Here is an 8,616-nt window from a genome sequence, read left to right on the forward strand (position 1 = left end):
ACAAGCAAATAATCATGTAAAATGAATGTTTGTTGATTTGGGATGCACCTAGCTTTTAAAACCATGAGTGTGATGGAACGCCATCCTTTTTTTATCTCTTGTTTCGAAAGTACCTCATCCTTGGATGGCATACTTTGCGTGTCATGCACTCTGTGTGATTCATTCCCAACTAACATTTTGCTTAATGCATTGCTCCGAGTGAATTATTAAAAAAAAAAACCAAATTGAAAAATTCGGTTAATGGTTCAGGTTTGGTTGGAGTTTTTGGAAAATTCTAATTTTGGGGGTTTAGTTTAAAATTATTTTTTTAAAAAAAGGGGTTTGGTGTTTTTTTTTAAATATGGACAGGTCACCGATGACAGAGCCATGAAAATTATAATGTGAGGTCATTATACAAATATAATATTATTATCTATAATTTCAAACAAATCATATATGTATATATATATAACAATTATAGTTAAAACAATATAAAAAAGCACTTGATATCCACCAACATCAAGATATTTTATTGAAAAATTTATATTTAAAATGAATTACCTCCAACAACTAAAACTTAGAAGTGATTTTAACACTTAATTAAATTTTTTTGATGTAACTTAAAAAGTGAGAAGAAAAAAACTATGCTTTTTTGGGATTTTAGTTTTTAAATAAAAACAAAGTGAGGCGCCAATGTGGTCCTACTCGTATGTTTAGGTAAAAAAAATTAAAATAGTAAAAGTGAAGAAGAAAAAACAGTCTTTAGTTTTATGTATTTTTAAAGTTATCAAAGAAGAAAATAAAAAAATTGGCAAATGTAAAATATAAATCCTTTAAAATTTTTAACATTTGTAAAATGATCTATATGCTTTCCATAAAGAAGTTAAAATATTGTATCTTGACCTTCCATTTTTCTAATTTAATGGGGGTCAATTTAATAATTTTCAATATATATATATATATATATATATACTATAATTGTTATTAAGGTAGCGTTTGGTTGGATGTAATTCTAAATGCAGGTGCGATTTTCAGCTTATAATGTAATTGAAAATCTGTGGAAACTTTCAAAATACAGTCAGTCGAACAACCTGTGTTTGGTTGGATGTAACTGGAATTACTGTATTATAAGATTTTATGTTTGTTTGGAAGGATTTGTAAATCTGAAATTAGAAAACATGTGTATAAGTGTATGGATATGTCTGCGTATATGCATATATGCATATATATACATATATGTATATGAGTATATATATATATGTATATATTTGTGTATATATACATATATATTTATATATATACGTATATATGTGTATTTATATATGTAAACATACTATATATAGGTATATTTAGGGAATATATATACATACATGTATGTATATATAAATATATATATGTATATGTATGTGCATACATATATGTGTATGTGTATATGTATAGATTTATGTATATATATATATATGTATATGTATGTGTATACGTATACGTATATGTGTATATATGTATATGTGTATGTGTATATGTATATATTTATGTATATATATGTATGTGTGTATGTATATGTGTATATATGTATATGTATAGATTTATGTATATATACTATATATATATATACATATATATTTGATTTTAACTCCCGGGATTTGGTTTTTACGATCATTTTGACGTAGAACCAAAAATCCCCTCAACGATAGATTTCAAAAGAGCACGAAAAATGAAAATACATCAAACAAAACACGGATAAAGGTAGAGAGTCTGGAGCTACAGTGTACGAATCTCAAAACTCAAACAAACATACTATCTTTATAGTGTAAATTGATTGACCCCACATGAGCTCCACTGCGCAAATCACTAACCCTCACGCTCATTGTGTTTCATAATCAAACTTTTCTTTTCTAATAATAGCGATGTCGTATGAATATAAATAAGACTAAAGCAAGATGTAACTCGGGCAGACACGATATATACAGAGATGAGAATAGTATACTAATCCGGGGTGTAAACGATTATATGAGCGATGTAGATGGAACGACTGCCTTGTAGGACTAACCCACTGACCTCCCCTTACACTTTTATATCATACTAGTTTAGAGCTTTATCCAACTGCTTGAGCATAGTCAAACTCTTTGGAATTTGGATAGGAATGATTCAATTAACCAAACTAATACTTTACTATAATATATATATATAAGTATTGTTGATGTTGTTTTAATTTTATAACGCAATTCGTGTTGGGTTGTGCAAAAAATGTAGGGATTTAACAATATATATACATTAAGTTGTATAGATTTACATGAATTGTATTAATAAGTGTATATATGACCATATTTCATTTAAAAGATCTAATTATAGTGATCTAAATAATTTTTTTGATTGGGTCCTAATTATCTAAATTAGATGTGCGGATTTATATGATAATGTGTAGATTTTTAGGGGTAAAATTATCAAGTCAGGCAGATTTGTAAATTAGCCCCACAATTTTAAAAAAAAAAATAAAGTGTGATTTCTAATTAAGCATGTAATTAATTGAATTTCAAATTTAGGTCTTTTTTTTAAATTAAGTTCTCATTTCTCTTAGTCCATGCGATCAGTTAAAAAAGCCATAAAACTTAATTGCCACATCAATGCATTCAATTGAGAAACGTTTTCACTAATTTTTATGTTTCTCAAGCAATTTCAAGAGATGATCCCCTCTTTTATAGGAATTATTCCCATTAATCTCCATAAATGAGTAATTGTAAAAGTATGGATTTTAAATTTTAACTTTTTCAATAGCATTATAGTGTTTTTCCCTAAGATTAATTTTCACAATTTCATCTTTGATATAAAATGTGTTTTATGAATGCACTAAAAAAGTTTTAAACAAAATTTAAAATTTTATTAATTATATCTGTGTGTGTACATATATATATATATATATATATATATATATATATATATATATATACAAAGGATTAGTCTGGGTCATGTCTAACCTAACCGAAAAAATCAAGAGTTTTTCAATATAAATTAAACATCTGAATTTTTCACTAACTAATTTAGAAAATTAAATGGATTTGAAAAACCCATGACATTCTGAAATAAAAATGTCAATTACCAACCATTCCACCCTTTAGTTTTTAAGTATGACTCTAAAATTTCATTTTAATTTAAAATTATCAATACTAGTAAAAAAAAAAATAAATAAATAAATACACACTTTTAAAATTTTAATATCCACCAATCACCTCCACATATGTGATATTTAAAAGTTAAAACCATTCACAAAACCAGAGTGCTAACTGTCTCTACAAAAGTCAACCCCATCCCCAGAAATACAAGAAAACAGCAGCCACAGCAGCAGCACCCACAGAGAAAAAACTTGAATCCTTCCTACTTAAGAAGTCCTTCATGGAACCAGAAAACAAGTAATAATGCACTCTCTCTTTTCTCAAATACTAACCAAAATCTCTTGCTAATTTCCATTGATGGATTTCTCATACTTGTTTTATTTGATTGTTCTCATTTTCTTTCTTCAAATATCAAGTAGCTCACTCAGTCACAGTTGCCACCGTCCCTGTTAATAATCTTCAACAACCCAAACTTCTCGTCAGGTAATTCATACTTTTTATTTGCTTTATCTGATATGTGATATATATATATATATATATTGGAATCTATCTATGTTTAATGTTTTTCTTTTTGGTTTTTAATGGTGAGATTTATCATGGTTTAAACTATAGCTTGGAGACCGGGGATGGCGTTGTGAGTATTAATGTGAGGAAGCCAAAAAATTGTTGAGCTCCAGCCATCTTTATCTTGATGTTAGGTCTAGTTATCTTCTCTTTCATTTCATTTCTTGGTCTATTATCTTTTTAGTTTTGCTTATCTTCTTTGTCTTTATATATATATTTTTAATAATTATGTATAAATATACTTTTTAGATAATTTTGTGGTTCGTGTTTGGAAAACAGGACAATTGAGGAATTTGACAAAGGACATGTAGATAATGCCATCAATGTTCCCTACATGTTTTTCCACTCCAGAAGGTTTGATCTCTCCTCTTTTTATATATATATTAAATTTTTAGAGCGGTTTCTAACTGTAGTATATTGATTTCAATGTATCAACCGAATATTTTTCAATTTGATGTATAAGAGAATTGATGAAATGGAGAAGTTTTGCTTTTATGAAAAAAAAAAAGTTGTTAAGTAAAAATAAACTAAAAATTAAAATAAATTTATTGAGATCAACTATATTTTTATTTATGTACCTTTTGATACAACCCCTATTATAAGTCTCTTGTCACTAGCAAAATGATATATTAAAAATAATTTTATTTCAGTAATAATATATAAATTACTATTCTTCAAATTATATATATATATATATATATTTTGTAAAAACATCCATAGTTTATAATTTATTAAAGTATATATGTTTTGTTGATCAATAGCTAATGAAACAGAGGAATTGAGAATTGGAAATTTGTTTTTACAACTTCAACTAAGTATAAAAGTTATTTAAGTAATTTCATAAATCAATCTTAGTTGAAACTTGAAACAATAAAGTCGTTATCTAAAAATTATAAAAAAAGCGAATTATTTGGAGATTATATGAAAAATAAATGTCCTTCTTTTGTGAATTTATATTTTATTTAAGTTATTTATATCATATGAAATTTTTTAATGCTGCTTTGGATTATTGATAACTTGCTCCTGATATGTGAAACAGGGAGGGTTAAAAACAGTGGGTTTGTGGAACAGGTCTCCTTTGAATTCAAAAAGGAAGATCATATTGTTGTGGTAACATACCTTTTATTTTTTTTCTTTTACTTTTCTTTTTTTCTTTTATTTTTGGGATGTATCTTTCATAAAATTAATCATTGTAGGTATTGTTGCAAAATTTATTATTATTCATAGTTATATAATATTCCTATTAATTTAAAACTATTATAAACATATTTGTGAAAAGGATTAAAGAAAAATTATTTTTACAAAACCATGAATGAATTTTGGGTTTAAACAAATAAGCAAAGTATCAGTTAAATATTATTGAGATGTGTATATATATGATTTCAAAGAATGATAATGATAACGAGTTTGTTTGTGAAGGGATGTCAAAGTGGGGTTCGATCGCTCTATGCAGCTGAGGACCTTTTAAATACTGTGAGTTTCATTAATTGTTCCGACATAAAAACATAATTAATAAAATAAATCAAGTAACTTTATAATTGTTGTGGTTATGATTTTTCTATTATTAATATCCTATAACAATAATTACAAGATTTTTATATATATTTATGGTTTTTATAAAGTTTTTAGATGCAACTAAAAATGTTTGTTCTAATGTATAATAATAATAATAATAATAATAACTAGTACGAATGCCTGTGCTCTACCGGCTTCACCTAATAATACAAATCATTTTAAAAAAAAAAACCTAACAAAAGATATATATAAAAAGCACAAACACCAATATTATTAGATAAATTAAATTAAACAAATACAAATAATAATAATATATAGATAGGAAAATAATGGAAACAAAATTAAAATAAAAACATAATATATATAAAAACATTAAAAATATAAAATCATGTTTATGTCTCTATTTATATATGAAAAATTAATAAAAAGCAATTAAAACAAAATTTTAAAAATAAGTATATAATATAATGTTGTAAAATTTTAGGAGGCATCTACTCATGATTATTTTTCACTTAACTCGAGATTCGATTTGTTTTTTAGTTACTACTTTGGTTTTTGATTTTTCACCGGGAGGTCACATGGCTAGGTCAAAATACTCAAAGTGCCCGTTTGGAATTCTTGGAGTTAAGCATGCCACAAAGTCCAACCCAGGTGACCAAGCCAACTCGCTAATTCGATTGGCTAGTTGGTTTTGAGCCAAATTTAACTTTAAGATGACTCCCTCCGATAAAATCGGTGTAGATGACTAAAAGAAACAATTAAAATTCGATAAACGAAAATAAAAATTGTTATGAGGACAATGATCTCCTAAAATTTTTCATATATATATATGAGAGGAATGGAGGATTGGAGTGGGACCCTCAATTAAATAAAAATCAATTAAAAAGTGTCAAATTGCAGCGAAGGAATTTGTGTACTGTTAGATAAAGATTAATATATAATAATAATAATAGATACTGTGAAAATGGCATGGGGAAAGCAAAGAGATATGAGTTAGAATGGTAATATAATGGAATTGAAAGATTCTTCTTTATTGTTCGGAGGAAAACAACTTTTTTTTTTTCTCAGTCTAATAAAATAAAATATGAAATATATAATTATTTTTAATCTATAATTTAAAAAGTTATAATTATGCTGCTTTTTCTCAGATCTGTGGTGTAGATGATTCAAGGTATACCAAAAGTGGATAGATACTCGTTTTGTATGTATATAATTGGTTTGGGATAAAAGTGAAAGGTCAAAGGGAATAGATTAAGAAAATAATTTTTCAACTTAATAGCGTAGTTTTGAATCTTGGTTTTCACCTCCATTATTTTTGAAAACCGCACACAACGAAATATACCTGCGTATTCATTTAACTAGACTAATTTTTATCCATTTATTAAATGACATCAGTATTAAATTAATCTATATATATAATTAATGTCTAAATATGAGAACATATATTTATTCTCTTCACTTATTGCAGGGTTATAAGAATGTAGAAAAGAACATGGGAGGGAAGTTACCTTGCATGGGTGCAGAATGGAATTACTGTCACAAAGCCAAAGATAGAGTTGAAGTGATATATAATACATGTACTTTATGCTATTTAAGCTTTTACATTCGATGTTGCACTTAATTGATTTGAACAATAACACTGTCGAGTGCGGCATTCTTGTTATATGTGAGATTCCCAACAAAGTATATGACCTCACCCTTATTCTACCGGCTGAGAGGCCATCCCAGTCAACAAAGGGCATACTGACGAGGTGGGGATGCGGGCTTTATTAGCACAATGTTTATTCCATGTGCTCCAGAGATGGCCAACTGGTTTTGCTACAAAACTTTACTGATGTTGCTAAAAGTCCAAGCTCAAGAATTTTGAGTCTAACACAATGTGCGTGGCTAAGCAGCAATTGTAATTATTTTCTCCCTCATATAACCGCTCCAGTACGCATGCCGTCCTGGCAGACGAGCCTGTGTGCTAAATGTCATCAATCTTAAAAATAGTGATGTATGAATATATGATATATTGTTATAAACAAATATTTTTAATGGATGCCTACTGTAAAGAATTTTCATCAGCAAGAATGTAGACACTATAACAACCCTGGAGAGCCATCAGAGGCATTTGTATTTGCGATCAAAGAACATTTTATCGCGATTATTCCACCAACCAGTGGTGATGTACCGGGCTTTAACAAACGGATCCCGGCCGCTCATTCAACCCTTTGTAACCCTATAAATACCCCTCGGCTTTGTGTACTGTAAGATATGGTAGTAGAAGAAAAGAGAGAAATAAAGAGCAGCAATAAGAACTAATTCTTCAGCATGCCAGAATACTCCTACTTATTCTTATTACTATCTTTTTACATTTATAACATATTCTTAACACATTATCGACCGACCTCATTTACATGATTTTAATTGACCATCTCTATATATATAGAACCACTTTTAATTATAAAGGATCGATGAAGTAGAATGAGGAACACTAGCAAACCATACCTTTATTCAACAAACAAAAGATAAGACTTTGGGGTTATACACAAAGACACATTAAATATTAATGCTGATTTCAAAAGGCAAACAAGAAAACATCAATATTATTATTGTTGTTCAGGCTTTTCCATCAAACCAAACACGCGATCATCTTTTCCTTAGCCAAAGCAACCTCCACGCTGACAAACCGAAAGATCCTGCTTGGGCCCTTCTTCCCGACGCTACTCTTCTCGAGTCAGCCCAACTGCCCATTCCCGGTTCCTATTTTTCTCCCATTTTACTTTTCCTTCCTTTAAATTATAATCACTTTCAAACAAATTGACCTAGCCGCAATAAACGCAGTCATTGCATAAACAAAAGATCAGATACATGAATAGTATCAGAGCACATACATAATCTGAACAAAGACTATATAATAAAAGAGCAAATGTTCATACTACGCCACTCTATTCTAACTTATACGCCGTATTATTTCGAAGAGAGAAAACGGCAACATCGCAAAAAGAGAGAATTTGGCACAACCGTGAAAATTGAAGGCCCGGAGCTCATAACAAGCCCCATCAAAGTGCCAAAGAAACAGGAAACATTGAGACTAATAACAATGAGCCTAGTGATAATAAGGCTAAGGCCTTAATATTTATAAGGCATCAATACGATGGCCTGAGAATGAATGATTTCGAACTCATCGAGGATCCACAGGACCGTTGCTATTCCCCGAAGAGAGATTTTGTGAATATCTCGAATGGTCTACTTCAACAAAGAATGCAATGATTGGTCAAGTTCGTGTTTCAAAGATTTTTAAAAGCAGCAATATAAATTCTAGCTATTTAAACACTAAGATTTCGCTCGCGAGAAATGCCGATGTATGAATGATGCTCTAGAAACATTTACAACATTTCACTATCAAATGTTATATTACAACAACAATATGTAGAAGAATTTGCTGCACCGCCCACTTTGTCTC

At 28.8% G+C, this 8,616-nt stretch overlaps 1 long non-coding RNA gene across 1 annotated transcript; it reads left to right on the forward strand.

Moving 5' to 3' along the window:
- The first annotated feature begins 3,765 nt into the window (after positions 1-3,765).
- LOC120250643 lies at positions 3,766-6,701 on the forward strand. The gene is made up of 5 exons (XR_005533050.1): positions 3,766-3,787; positions 3,933-4,007; positions 4,693-4,763; positions 5,073-5,126; positions 6,637-6,701. It is a non-coding gene; the product is annotated as an uncharacterized LOC120250643 (long non-coding RNA).
- The last annotated feature ends 1,915 nt before the right edge of the window (positions 6,702-8,616 follow it).

Source organism: Dioscorea cayenensis, chromosome 19 (assembly GCF_009730915.1).
Source record: "Dioscorea cayenensis subsp. rotundata cultivar TDr96_F1 chromosome 19, TDr96_F1_v2_PseudoChromosome.rev07_lg8_w22 25.fasta, whole genome shotgun sequence".
Lineage (NCBI taxonomy): Eukaryota > Viridiplantae > Streptophyta > Magnoliopsida > Dioscoreales > Dioscoreaceae > Dioscorea > Dioscorea cayenensis.